At 40.3% G+C, this 14,248-nt stretch overlaps 1 protein-coding gene across 1 annotated transcript in view; it reads left to right on the forward strand.

The window, feature by feature from the left end:
• The first annotated feature begins 1,705 nt into the window (after nt 1-1,705).
• N4BP3 (NEDD4 binding protein 3) overlaps nt 1,706-14,248 on the forward strand; it is a 54,871-nt gene continuing 42,328 nt past the window's right edge. The window contains exon 1 of the mRNA XM_073651396.1: nt 1,706-1,860. The gene's annotated coding sequence lies outside the window, so the exon portion shown is untranslated. The remainder of the gene's footprint in view (nt 1,861-14,248) is intronic.

Raw genomic sequence — 14,248 nt, forward strand, 5'->3', positions numbered from 1 at the left:
GGATGTCAGCATACTTAATTGTGCTCAAAATTAAGTCATACAATTAAAGTAAAAAAAATTATTATAATTAATAAATTAATATTGTGCCAAATTAATTTCACGTGAATTATCACTACTGCTACTGCTCACCCAGGGCCCTTGCTACTCTTAATCCACCCCTGCTGTGAGCGCTCATAGGGTCCAGTCGCCGAGGTGATGTAAGCTGGCTGCTCCGGGGCCCCGACACACGAACACGATTACCCGGGGCCCGGTGAGCAGTAGCACAAGAGGGGGGTCCCCGGACCCCTGCTCTTTGCTTCTGGTCATTGGGCCCCATACAGCAGTAAGGGCAGTAATGCCCTGATGGCGGCCCTGGGGGACATTATATTGTTTGGAGGGCTAGTGTGGGCCATTATATTGTATGTAGGCCCATTATACTACATTGAGGGCTGTGTGGGGGTCACAGTTGGGGCTATCATACTGTGATTGGAGGGGCACTTTTGTTTGCATAATATGTTATGGGGGCAATGAAAGAGGAATCTGGGACTTCAGCAGGAGGAAAATTACTATGTTAAGGCTGGAAAGTTGTGAGACATGCTCTTCTGTGACTCCGACAAATATTTTTTTTTTTTGGGGGACGGACCCGAATTAGAACTTCTGCTCTGGGGCCCCATGATTTCTATGTACGTCCCTGCTCACAACACGAGTACAAACACCCAGCCAGGACCCACAATTTCATGTAGCGTGCCCGGACGGAAAAAGAGGAGATGAGTGCCTTGCCTGTGGCTACCGCCCCGCGCCGCGCTACAGACAAACTAAAGAACGCTGGACAAAAATGTAGTGTGATTATATCTTAAGGCTTCCATCAAACAGATTTTTTGCTGTTTTTTGTTACCTTGAATTTCATGTGTCTTTATATGCATTTTTGGGTGATTTTTCATTCAGTTATACATTTATCTTAAGCCATTTAGAAGGTAATGAAAAAAAATGCATGATAAAAGCCGTACCTCTGGCATGCTGGGCTTTGAAAGCATGGACCTAAAAAAATCACAAACAAAAGTGGAAAAAAAATACCACAAACAAATAACATTGTTGTTTGAAAATCGCCAGAGAAAAGGGATTCAGGCAGAGCGTTTTCAGTCAGAGGTTATCTGAAAATCAAAAGTGAAATATAACATGCAGTACAGTGTGTTTCCATGCGGCATTTTTCTGCACTTTTGTCATTTTTCAAGTCAGAGGCATTTTTTTTCAGCATTTAGTCAGTTTTTTACATCAGTATTTATAAGCCAAGACCAGTAGTGGGTGATAAATACAGAAGTGGTGACGAGTTTCCATTATACTTTTCCTCTGATTGTTCCACTCCTGGTTTTGGCTTACAAATACTGAGGTAAAATACTGAACGTGTGAACGAGACCTTATAGGTTGGGCAATCGGACACATAAAGTGTTAAAATGTGTACATAAAAAACACTGCCAAAACCCATTGTAAAAATGCTTGAAAAATCAAGATGCATAAAGAAATAACATTTAATAACAGATGTAAACTATAAGAGAGGTGAATGAGAAGTTCCTGTCAGCTGTGGACAGAGCGTTATTACAGAGTTCCCTCAGCACATTCCCTTCTGCCATGAGAATGACTGGAACCGTGTGATCCAGGCCAGGATTTGTTTGAGGCCTCGGATGGGATTAGTGACTACAGTAGTGAGTAATGGAGTCCAGGCCGCATCTTGTCAGAGTCTGGAGGACAGGACTGGTGTCCCTGCTTCTTTCCTGAGAGGAGTGTTCAAACCTCAGAGAGGGAAGTGTGCGAGTCAGTGAGAGAGTCAATGAGGGAGAGGCTGCAGCCGCATCTTCCCGGGTCCGTGCTGACTTCTGGAATATGGTGAGTGCTGGGATTAAGATGTGCCCAGATTACTTAGTTTCTTCCTAGATTGTGCACAGCATGTGGGAGACTGTATGGTTGCCGTCTGCATTGGAAGATTCCCACCTGAGCTTCACTTTATAAGGTTTGAGCTCTATTGTACTGTGCTTTCTGCATTAGATGGGGGCTTAATCTCCTGGGGTTTCTGGATTAGATGGGGGCTTAATCTCCTGGGGTTTCTGGATTAGATGGGGGCTTAATCTCCTGGGGTTTCTGGATTAGATGGGGGCTTAATCTCCTGGGGTTTCTGGATTAGATGGGGTTTATCTCCCAGTGTTGGAAAATCTGAATCCACTCATCTGTCTCTGTTGTAGCAATGCACCAGTTCCACTGAAATCTGTAGATCTCCCTCCTTCCCATTGGGATCATGGTGGGAGATCTGTGAGTTATCTGCCTATCTGATTGTCCTCTGCATACACAAGATTGGGGTCACTGGTCCCAACACATGATGTTGGTTTAGGATTTTTTTTTCTTTTTTATTACTAAATCTGTAATGGTCTTGTGTGCATCAGTCGGATGCGATGAACTGAATCTTTAGGAAAAAATGTAATTAAATGTTCTGCAAGGATTTATGGCTTATTGATCCCAGATGAGTATTGGTTATTTGACGTCTGATGTGCTGGTCCTCATTATTTGTCCTTTAGGTTACATGATTACATTGGATGGTTTCATTCTCAGTAAATGTGAAACTATTTATCCAAACCATGCCAGTCCTATAGGAGGAAACTGGCTGGGGTTTCCTCTTTTGATGACTTTTTGTACTTTACTGGTAGAGGGGAATTTCCTTAATCTGGAATAAAATCCAGAAAGTTTCATTAGTTCAGAACTAAATTCAAAACTTTAGGCCCAATTTATTATTGCACTTATCCCTCATTTTTATGTTTTTCATTAGCACCTTATTCTTTTAACCGGTCCTTTTTTTTTTTTTTTTTTTTTTTTAAAGACTTGTGTGTTTGTCCATGGCCCTTTTTATTATTATTATTATTTATTATTATTATTTTATTTTTCAATGTTTGGTGTTGTGGCGTTTCCAGATGTTTTCACCTGATTCATCAGTTGTGACTTTTTAAAAAGCTGCAAAATGTTTGCACAAATATAGTCAAGTCCTCTTGGAGTGATCTTATATATTCCCAAAATATTTTAGTGAAACGTAACTTCTTGTGCCAAAAAGGAAAATAAAAGGTAAAGCCAAAAATAAAGAGCGGTTTTGTTTTTGCGCATAAAAACTCATGAATCGTGCGTGCTATGTTGAATGGGTTGGCGTAAAAAGGTCAATGAATACCACAAGGCAAAAAAAAATAAGTTATGAATTGGGCCCATCGACTGCAGCTTTTTCTTTTTGTTTTACTGGTCCTTGGCATATAAATATAGTCTATAATAGCATCACTATGGAGACGCTTGGTGCGCCATCCACCTGGCATCCAACGTTCCCATCGTCTGCAGTGATTTACGACCGCATGAACTGGAATTAATGGAGAGGGGAACTACACCCCAGTATGTCCATACCTTCAGGAGGGCACCAGACACTGTTGTAGAGTCATGGCAGGTGGTGATCTTAAGTAACATGGGTTTGTACTAACCTGTGGTTGCAGCATTTCCTAGACTTCTAGTTCGCCAGATGCTAGTTCAGTGATATCCAGTCCTTGATGCTGTGACCAACAACTAATATGGACTGTATTTCACTAGCACCAGGAAGGCCGCAGGTGGCAATACAGAGCAGGCAATGACGTGCACCCATTATCCGCATTACTGCCGCTCCGGAGGTTAAAATATTAAGTGACGCTCCAGTTTATAAATGTCATGTATAGCAATTTCCAGGTCTCATAACAGGAGCAATGTTGAGGATGTCAAGCTTCCTAATTAGTGCCCTCAGAGACATGATCTGCCATTTGCAGCAGCCTATATTCATTCAGCGCACTGCCAAATGAAGCTGTGGTGGTATGGCAGGCACCTATATGACAACCAGGCTTATGACGTTTCTGGTGCATATGCAGACCTCCAATATAAGTCAGATTTTCCTTTCTGAAGTGTCACTTTGATGCCGCTTTGGCCATCATCTTCTCAAGTTATGTAACTAGATGCCCACTGGCAATAAGCCATTTTTGTACAGTAAAATGTAGCTATTGCACTGGTTTGGCGATCTACATCGGTGGCCCTGGCGCAGGGATGCAGATTCTCAGGACCACTAGTTCTGTAGCTGAAAATCCCCAGGTCAGTGAGCTATATGCTGCACATCCATAGAGAAGGTGTGATTGCAGCTGGTGTAGTAAACTGGGATGAGCTGGGAAACCCAGCAGGCACACCTATGCAATGGGACAGGATTATCACAGATTGATGTTTGTCACAGGAATCCATTTTAACCCTTTTACTGCATAGATCATTTACACTTCAAACTGATAGGAAAAACTGAGGGAACTTTTTCACTTTACTATTATTCTGCACAAGTAAGCAGATTTATCTTGGTGCCTGAAGTCTGGGTGACAAATCATAAGGGCAGAGATTTGCCAGGTTCTTGTATGGCAAGATAGTCTAACTATATAGCATTGGATAACCTGCCATTCTGGGGGCTGGGTAAGCTAGTTGATATGTGAGAACTGTATTGGTGGACCTATTAGGGCTTGTTCACATGTTGCGTTTTTGCTGCAGTTTACAATACCAGCAAAAATGCATGAGCTTTCTGAAATCTCATGAACGCGCTGCATATTTTTTCCTTTTCAGATTTTAACCATCATAGCATTTTTTCAGATCTGCAGCGTGTCAATTCTTTCAGCAGTTTTGCAGTGTTTTACACCCATTCAAGGGACTGGGAAAACAAGCAAGTAAAATGCTTCAAAAACACTTGCTCGTGTTGTACATTTTTTGTGCAGAAAAGTCAGCTGCAAACACTCAACATGTGCACATACTATACTATATGTGCATGGTGTTGTTTTTTTTGTTTTCTTTTTTTTTGTTTGTTTTTATTAGACCATCAAAAATAAGTTTTCTGGTAGAAACTGCTTCAAGAAACGCACCTTCTTTTAATGAGTTTTTAGTTTTTTCAAGCGGTTTTGGAAGAGTTTTTTTCTGGAAGCATTGTTTTGCAATCTTTTGTTTGGACAGTGCCTAGTTTGGCGCATATTCCATCAGGATCCTCTTCAAAGAAGTAACATGTATCTTTTTTTTTTGCCATTTTTTTAAAACCTGACGCAAAAAAAAATGCTCAAAAGACTGAACATACATATGAACAGTAAAGTGGTTTTGCAATATAAATGAATATGAAGAGTATTTCAAGTGATTTTTGAGTTTTTCAGAGGACGATCCTACATTTACGAATCATATGTTCAACCACTCCAGCGGGTCCTTTTTATTGCAGCGCTGGAGTGGTGCAACTAACGTAAGGCCTCCGCGCTTAGTCTTTCACATTCTTCATCTGGTATCGGCGCCGCTCCTGTCTCTCCATCACTTTGTGACCTGCCCGGTGGCTCCGGAGTTTGCTGGGCGAACCGGAGGACACTTTTCAATACAAGTCTGAGAGCCTCATTCTGTCTCTCATAGCCTTGCATTGAGAGATTGTGGCCGTTACCTCTGACTTTTGGTCAATCAGAAGGTGCGGTGACAAGATGGTGACTGGGACCTGTATGGTAGCGGGACAAGATGATGGCTGGTGGTGAGTATACTATTAGGTGCAGGGATCTTACGTTAGTAGCACTGAATTAGGAAAAAAATGCTGGAGTGGTGCTTTAATTCTAGTAGGAAATGCTCCATTAGGAGTTCTGCATTCATGAACTATGATTCATTAAAGTGGAAAATAAGAGTAAAGACATCTGCCCCCGTGTGAGTGCTTCTTTATTATAACAATAGTAAAACTAATAGATTTTTAATATTATTCGCTGCTTGTACAGTGCTAAGTCTGTAATTGTTGCTTTTCCCATTTTCACCTAGAAGCCATTCATTATTGTTTAGCAGCAGCTAATGGGTGCATTCCTATTGTGCGCTGACTACGCTCAAGCGATTTCCGCCTACCTACATGTGAGGAGTTCACTACACCCCATAGGCATGTCTGAACTACCAGCGTGCATGCAGATTTTCTGTCATTCCCTGCCATGTTTTCATTGTGAGGTTATGACTTAGCTGGCAAGTGAGAAAATTCCTGTAATCTGTTTTATACAATGCCACAAATATAAAAAAAAATGTTAATGTAGGCGCACAAGACCAATATGTCTCCAAGTTTCTTAGATATATAACCAAAGATTTTTTTTTTGTTGTTGCCGTTCGTCATTGGTGTATTAAACTAGTTGCAATGGAGCATGGAGGGGAAAAAAGGTACTACATGTTTAAAGGGGTTGAAAAAAAACAAAAAACCATGGCTGGCATATGCTCATGAATGTATAAAACAAATCGTCCAAGTTTGATCCAGAAAAAAACGAGCGATTTTTTTCATCTCAATGGTCATTTGTATGGCCTCTGATTTTATAGATCAGCAGTTCTTAAAATTTTACAAGACAATGTTAAAGAATTGTAATTACTATGTTAAAGAATTGCAGTGTATCTATAAAAATCAGGTGCTATACGGTTTATCCATATGAGATCCAATTAGTATTTTTTTTATTTCTTTATCGCATCCATAGACTTAAATACATGAGGCTCATCAAACAAACAAAAGAAACTAGGGCATGCCGCCTTTTTTTTTTTTTTTCTTAATTTGGTCGGTGAAATAAACTTCACATCTAAACAGCCCACTTCTGATCCAATGGTCTTGTGAATTTTGCCTGAGGGTGTAGTCAAACAGCCGAATAACACGAACGTCAATCGCAGTGCACGGACTGGCCGGTGGCACTCCTGACCCAAGTGTGACGGCTGCATAGAAATACAAGCTGTCATGCTTGGGTCAGGATTGCTGCCGGCCAGTCCGATTATTGTGATGTGATAGGCGTCCGTGTTATATGGCCGTCTGACTGCACCCTCACAGTGCCGCTCACCTGCCCATTGGTCATGTGCTCATAAAAACTTGTATTTGGGACTTGCCATGTATGCAGTTCTCTGATATTTAATTGTACAGCAGGTTTTCTGTTGATTTGTCACGTGTCGTAGACAGCAGCAAAATTTAAATATATAGAAATGATTAAAAAAAAAAAATAGCACATATCAGTAAAAATAATTATACCCATGATCAAGGTTGATATGGGCAACTATACATTTTTACTTGCCATTAGAGTCTGAGTTTGTGCCTTACTTCTAGCATGGAGGCTTCTGTATCTCTGAGCTATGCCTTTGGGTTCTCATGCACTTGTCTTGGTGAAGTCATTGGCGAGGCCAGCGTATTGCACAGTTCTGTTGCCTTGTTACCAGTTTATGGCCCAGTTTATAGTTAATTGATTTGTGCCTCGTGAGGCAATTAAGTAGACTATAGCATTTATGAGTTCAGCAATGAAAAGGGGCCTTTCAGAAGCACTTTGTGTGGTCCACTGGCAGATTTGGAAGAGATGTTATACCAAGGTCTATAGTATGTATATGTCAACATTACAGTAAAACTATAGCAAGTAAGGTAAAAAGCGAATCTAAAAGAATCACTCCCATTAAACCTTTGGAAATGTATATGTAATGTAGTGTAAGAGTGTTAATATGCTTACCGATTGGCGTCTTCCCCAGCTCTGTGTCTCTCCGTTCCCACTCACATGACTATACAGACGTGTCGGATGACAACCGGGAGTCACTTTTAGGATATGTTCACATGAGCATATAAAACCATCGGTCAGAGTTTCATCCAGAAAAATGTTTTTTTTTTTTTTTTTTATTTTTATTCACTTGTTATCCATGTGCAGTTTGTTTTTGCAGCAGCTGTTTATCATTTACAGACCACTTACAGATTCCTATGTTACAGAATTGCAATGGATCCATAGAAAATCGGATGCTATACTCCATCAATGTATGGCATCCAATTTTTCTTTTTTTTTTTTTTTTTTTTTTTTTTACGCACTCATAGACTTGAATGGGCAAGTCTCATCCCACATAAGGAAAAAATTGGGGCATACTGCGATTTCCTCCACACACAGATCCGGTTAGAGAAAAATCGCTCATCTGTACTGCCCCATTGGCTAACATTGGTCCGAGTGCGATCCATTTTTTTTTTTTCATGGACAGCACTCGAAAATATGATCTTGTGAACAAGCCCTTACAATGTAAGTCTATGGAACTTTGTTCTGACACTTTATAGACTTAAATTGGAAAAGCGACTTTCGACTCCCACAAAGACCCCAGGGTGAAATGACTGGTCGGAATAGAAGTCATCTGAGTGGAAAGAGGAACAGGCTGACGCTGGAAACCAGGGAAGATGCCGATTGGTAAGTACACACTTGTATTACATATACATTTTCACCTGTTAAAGGCATAACAAGTTTCATGGGAGTACGTCTTTAAGATGAGGTTTAAAAGGAATCTTGAAGATTGTACTATAATATTTTATCTAATGACTATTAAAGGGGTGGCATTGCTTTTGTTATACTACAGACTAATAGCAGCTCCGAATTATTCTTGTGCTACGTATGTCGGCATGTAGCCCTTGCCTAAATGTTATTGGCCTCATGAGGCTGTGGTGAGACTGGATTAGTTTCCCATAGTTTGCAGTCATGGTAAGGGTGTCACCCGTAGGTGTAGCTCCTTACTAGTCCAGCTTGACTTGTCTGGAAATTTAGTAATCCTTGTTCCTTCTGCTGGGTTATTTATAGAGTCGGCGGGATTATTGAAGCCCCAGCCCTGTGCTTCCATTCTACACAGCTGCTCATGTCGAGGTCACTGCATGAATAGTTTCTGTTGGAGACCAACCAGTTTTGCCTGCAGGTGGATTTGTCTTCTAGGTCTCTGGGTTTTCGTTGTTTATATTGCTCAAGGAACACATTGCTGCATTGTCATTCTGCTATTGTAAGCTATGCTGATTCCGTGAAGTCGGTCATAGAATTCCCCAAATTATTATCCTAAGTAATGAAATCACCAGGGTTCTTCTGACATCACCTATTGGGGAACTTTGTAACTTCTAACCGGTTGATTTACCTATGTGACATCATGTAAACCTAGGAAACTCAGGTCACTGATTCCTTTGGCCAGTAGAAGTCCACGTGTAGAGCGGCAGAGGTCACTTGAGTGCCAAGTTATCGTTTAAACAGTCTAAACAGACTTAATCCTTTTTGCTGGAACATTTAACTAGTTATCTGTCCCTTTATTTTCTCGCACCATGCTTTACAAATTGCATCAATAGTAAAGTGGAAACGGATAGGTTCTGGGTGGTACATGACCCTCTGACAATTTTCCATGCTCTGTTCTATAATGTCCATTTTTTTTCCATAACCCACCATTCAAACGCTACTGTATACACTATCATATAGCTGCACACCATAACCCGGCTGATAGATGCAACGAAGCACTGTTCTTACCGACTACCATTTTCTTAGGGGAATGGTGATTAAATTCACCTAACGGGGACCATATACATTAGGCTAAACATGATACAAATGGCCAAATTCAGCCAAAATAAATGTTTGTGGGGTGGAATTTAACAGTTCATCATTTGAGGAAACCATGACATATGGTCATTGTCTGGAACTATGTTACCTGCTTTTTACGTGTTTTGGCGAATAAATCAACAAACCAAAATTTTTCTTGCGCTTTTCTCACAATAAACTCAAAAGCGCATGAGGGATCTGCCATAAAAGATCATTTGTCTTTCTTAGTGATCATCACTTCCATCAACAAATTGGTCGTTACACCGTGTAGCATACAGGTTCTTCTCACTAAATTAGAATATTATCAAAAGTTAATTTATTTCAGTTCTTCAATACAAAAAGTGAAACTCATATATTATATAGAGTCATTACAAACAGAGTGATCTATTTCAAGTGTTTATTTCTGTTAATGTTGATGATTATGGCTTACAGCCAATGAAAACACAAAAGTCATTATCTCAGTAAATTAGAATACTTTAGAACAACAGCTTGAAAAATGTTTTTAAATCCGAAATGTTGTCCTACTGAAATGTATGTTCAGTAAATGCACTCAATACTTGGTCGGGCTCCTATTGCATCAATGCGGCGTGGCATGGAGGCGATTAGCCTGTGGCACTGCTGAGGTGTTATGGAAGCACAGGTCGCTTTGATAGCAGCCTTCAGCTCCTCTGCATTGTTGGGTCTGGTGTCTCTCATCTTTCTCTTGCCAATACCCCATAGGTCAGGCGAGTTTGCTGGCCAATCAAGCACAGTGATACTGTTGTTTTTAAACCAGATATTGGTACTTTTGGCAGTGTGGACAGGTGCCAAGTCCTAGAGAATGAAATTTCCATCTCCAAAAAGCTTGTCGGCAGAGGGAAGCATGAAGTGCTCTAAAATTTCCTGGTAGACGGCTGCGCTGACTTTGGTCTTGATAAAACACATTGGACCTACACCAGGAGATGACATGGCTCCCCAAACCATCACTGATTGTGGAAACTTCACACTAGACCTCAAGCAGCTTGGATTGTGGCCTCTCCACTCTTCCTCCAGACTCTGGGACCTTGATTTCCAAATTAAATGCAAAATTTTACTTTCATCTGAAAACAACACCTTTGCACCACTGAGCAACAATCTTTTTCTCTTTGACCCACGTAAGACACTTCTGGCATTGTCTATTGGTCATGAGTGACTTGACACAAGGAATGCGACACTAGTAGTCCATGTCCTGGATATGTCTGTGTGTGGTGGCTCTTGAAGCAATGACTCCAGCAGCAGTCCACTCCTTGTGAATCTTCCCCAAATTTTTGAATGACCTTCTCTTAACAATTCTTTCAAGGCTGTGGTTATTCCGGTTGCTTGTGCACCTTTTTCTACCACACTTTTTCCTTCCACTCAACTTTCCATTAATATGCTTGGATGCAGCACTCTGTGAACAGCCAGCTTCTTTAGCAATGACCTTGTGTGGCTTACCCTCCTTGTGAAGTGTCAGTGACTGCCTTCTAGACATCTGTCAAGTGAGCAGTCTTCCCCATGATTGTGGAGCCTACTGAAACAGACTAAGGGGCCTTTTTAAACGCTTAGGAAACCTTTTCATGTGTTTTTGGTTAATTATTCTAATTTACTGAGATAATGACTTTGGTGTTTTCATTGGCTGTAAGCCATAATCATCAACATTAACAGAAATAAACACTTGAAATAGATCACTCTGTTTGTAATGACTCTGTATAATATATGAATTTCACTTTTTGTGTTGAAGAGCTGAAATAAATTAACTTTTTGATATTCTAATTTTGTGAGAAGCACCTCTATGTATGGCCCTTTGAAAGGCCAATGTCAGCAAAAATGTGTTGCTGCTTGCTTTGTACCGATAAATATTAACCAGTTAAACATTGCATACTATATATTTAATACTGTATATATTATTTATTTGATATATGCGGTCTATGTAATGTGTATGCGGGCCTTTACATACACAATTATGTACTAATGTCAAGGACTTCATCTCCTAGCAAGGGGTTACACATCCATACGGGCTGCTAAATGGGCTTATGTGGATATTATTGTATATATGATCTGATTTTAGATGAATGAGAAGTATGGAGTACTTACTATCTCTAGGACAGCTAGAACAGTGGGGTTTAAGTTTTGTCCTCTACACATGCTTAGTTCGACATAATTCATAATTTTTTCTTTTTTTCATTTTTTTCTTTTTTTCTACAAATAATGTTTAGGTGCACGTTTTCTTCTCTCCATCCAAGAAAAACAGATTGATTATTCTGATCAGAGTAGCATCAGTTTTGCTCTGAGGTGGAGAAAAAAAAAATAAAAAAAAGTTTCTCCACCTTCTCCATTCTCAGTCCATGAACATCGCACTGCACTCTGATCTCACCCAATTGCAGTACAATGGTTTTCATGGACCCATAGACTCACATTGCCGATTTTGATCAGCGATGTCTCTATTTTCCTCGGACCACTCTGTCCAAAGAAAAGACATGCACAGCCCGAGTGCTATCCGTGAAAACCGCGGATAGCACTTGTACGAGAAAATTGATCGAGTGCATGAGCTCTAAGGCTCAGATTCATATGCTGTAACTCAAGCTGTCTTTGATGGCTTTGGACCCTCTCTCGTCACATTGACAGTTCCCTCCAGACAGGTTGGTTGATGAAAGTGCAGCTGTTATCTGTGGGGAAGCCATAGAGGAAGGTCTCATGCTTGTGACTTATTTTTGGCATCTTTGTCACGTGTACACTACCTTATATACTGTGGCACATGATATTACAGAGGTATGCTCTTTTTGAAGCTTTGCTTTCAGGGACAATACTAAATCTTATGGAGGTACCATATGGTGCCACATAAAATGACAATATCGTACACCCACAGGAACTTGGTTCAGGACCATACACTTGACTTTGTTGTATCCATGACTCTAAGCACCTAAACATCTCAAGGTCTTGAAACGTATGACTGGTCACTGATTTCAGCAAGCACTTCTGGTTTTAAACTAGCAAGACCCCACTCTATTGGCTAGCCACGTCCTTGACCAGCAGCTAGGGATTGTCTGAAGGACATAGACCCTTTCCAACATATTACTGCACAGTCCTTGCACATTACACAAGAAGTGCTTGATCTTATGGATGTAACCTGACAGATGTCAATGAGACTTCCTATGGATGCAAATTGGCGAAGAGGAGATACAGAAGTGGTGATGGGTTTCTATTATACTTTTCCTCTGATTGTTCCACTCCTGGTTTTGTGTTACAAATACTGATGAAAAATCCTGAACATGTGAACATAGCCTAATACTTACACTATTTGATTATGATGAGCAATGTTTGTATATTAGCATTTTGCTATAAAGGAATGCAAACACCCCGTCCAGTTCCTAATGTTCTACCAGCTGCTACCGCTCATGGTAAAATAGTATACACTTTCTGCATATGTGGACCATCAAAAACTAGTGTGAAGAACTGTCCTGTCACAGCTAAAAAGATAGGGAGCAAATGGACTGTGGGAAGGGAAATGTATAAGTACATGACCCAGTAGGGTTCCAGCTCACGGAAATCCTATTTCTGCTCAGCATAAAGAATATGTTCATCATACTGACAGCCACAGGGAGTAGTCCATTCATAAAATCCAGGCTGTCCAGACTTTACTGCATAAAGCTGAATCATTACACATGATAATACTTAATAAAAAAAATTACGCAACATTCTGTATTGTGTATCGTAGACGTCTTTGTTTGTTAGGGTTTTCTGTTACATCACTACAATACAAGTGATTGGGGTACATTGCAACCCCCAAGGGTCATGCAACAAGCAAGTAGCAAAAAATCAGACACAGATGGACTTCTTGCAACTTGCTTGTCGCAGCTACAATAAACTTTAGGTGCCAATGCGACCCCATTCACTTGTGTTGCGCTGCAAACTTTGGTCACTCGACATGTCTTTGCTAAAGTTGAAGTGTGGCCTCAAACTAAGGCCACGTTCACACGTTCAGTATTTAGTCAGTTTTTTACCTCAGTATTTGTAAGACAAAACCAGGAGTGGAACAATCAGAGGAAAAGTATAATAGGAACACGTCACCACTTCTGTATTTATCACCCACTCCTGGTTTTGGATTACAGATACTGATGTAAAATACTGATCATGGCCTAAAGATGCACGAACATCCCCAAGAACTTGGCACAGACCATAAGAGTCCATTTGGCCTATGTAAGTTCAGTGTATAGGTCGGTAAGCCCTGTTGTTTTTTTTCAGTTGTATGAAATGGCACAGTCACTTGCTCTACTCTATGCTGAGGCTTGTACAAAATTATATATATATATCCTTTTTTTTTAAACAGGAGCCAATGTCACTCTGTCCATATGTTGGCATATATCAAAGGTGTTCCATCGGAGATTCGGAGGTATACATTGGCAAAGCCTACTGATGAATATCTCCAGTGTACATTATATAGGAGCATAAGGCTCAGCATAGAGTATGACCATAAGACTCTGCTCACACTTCTGTTGCCTGTCAGAATAGCCTAGCATATTGTAGTTTTCTAACTAATTAAACAAGGAAGTTACCTGTTCCCTTTGTGTGTAATTGGACTATATTTACAGATCTATCATATTTGTCATTAATCCTTTAAAAAGGGAAGCTGTGACGCCTGTGTGAATGGAATATGACCATTCCAAAAATGGGCAGTGTATTCTATTCACATGTTAAAATCCAAGGGCAGGTAATTCAATTTTAACTTTTCAATTACCCAAATGTCTTAGACATATAATAATTCTGTACCATAAATTGGCTTTTAAAGTGACGCCGTACTAAAGTGTCATTTTATAGATCATCTCGTAAGGTATACTGCAATACTTTGGTATTGCAGTATATAGTATACCGTAAAAGTC

Source organism: Phyllobates terribilis, unplaced genomic scaffold (genome assembly GCF_046119375.1).
Source record: "Phyllobates terribilis strain yellow unplaced genomic scaffold, ASM4611937v1 Scaffold_11__3_contigs__length_659146591, whole genome shotgun sequence".
Taxonomy (NCBI): Eukaryota; Metazoa; Chordata; class Amphibia; order Anura; family Dendrobatidae; genus Phyllobates; species Phyllobates terribilis.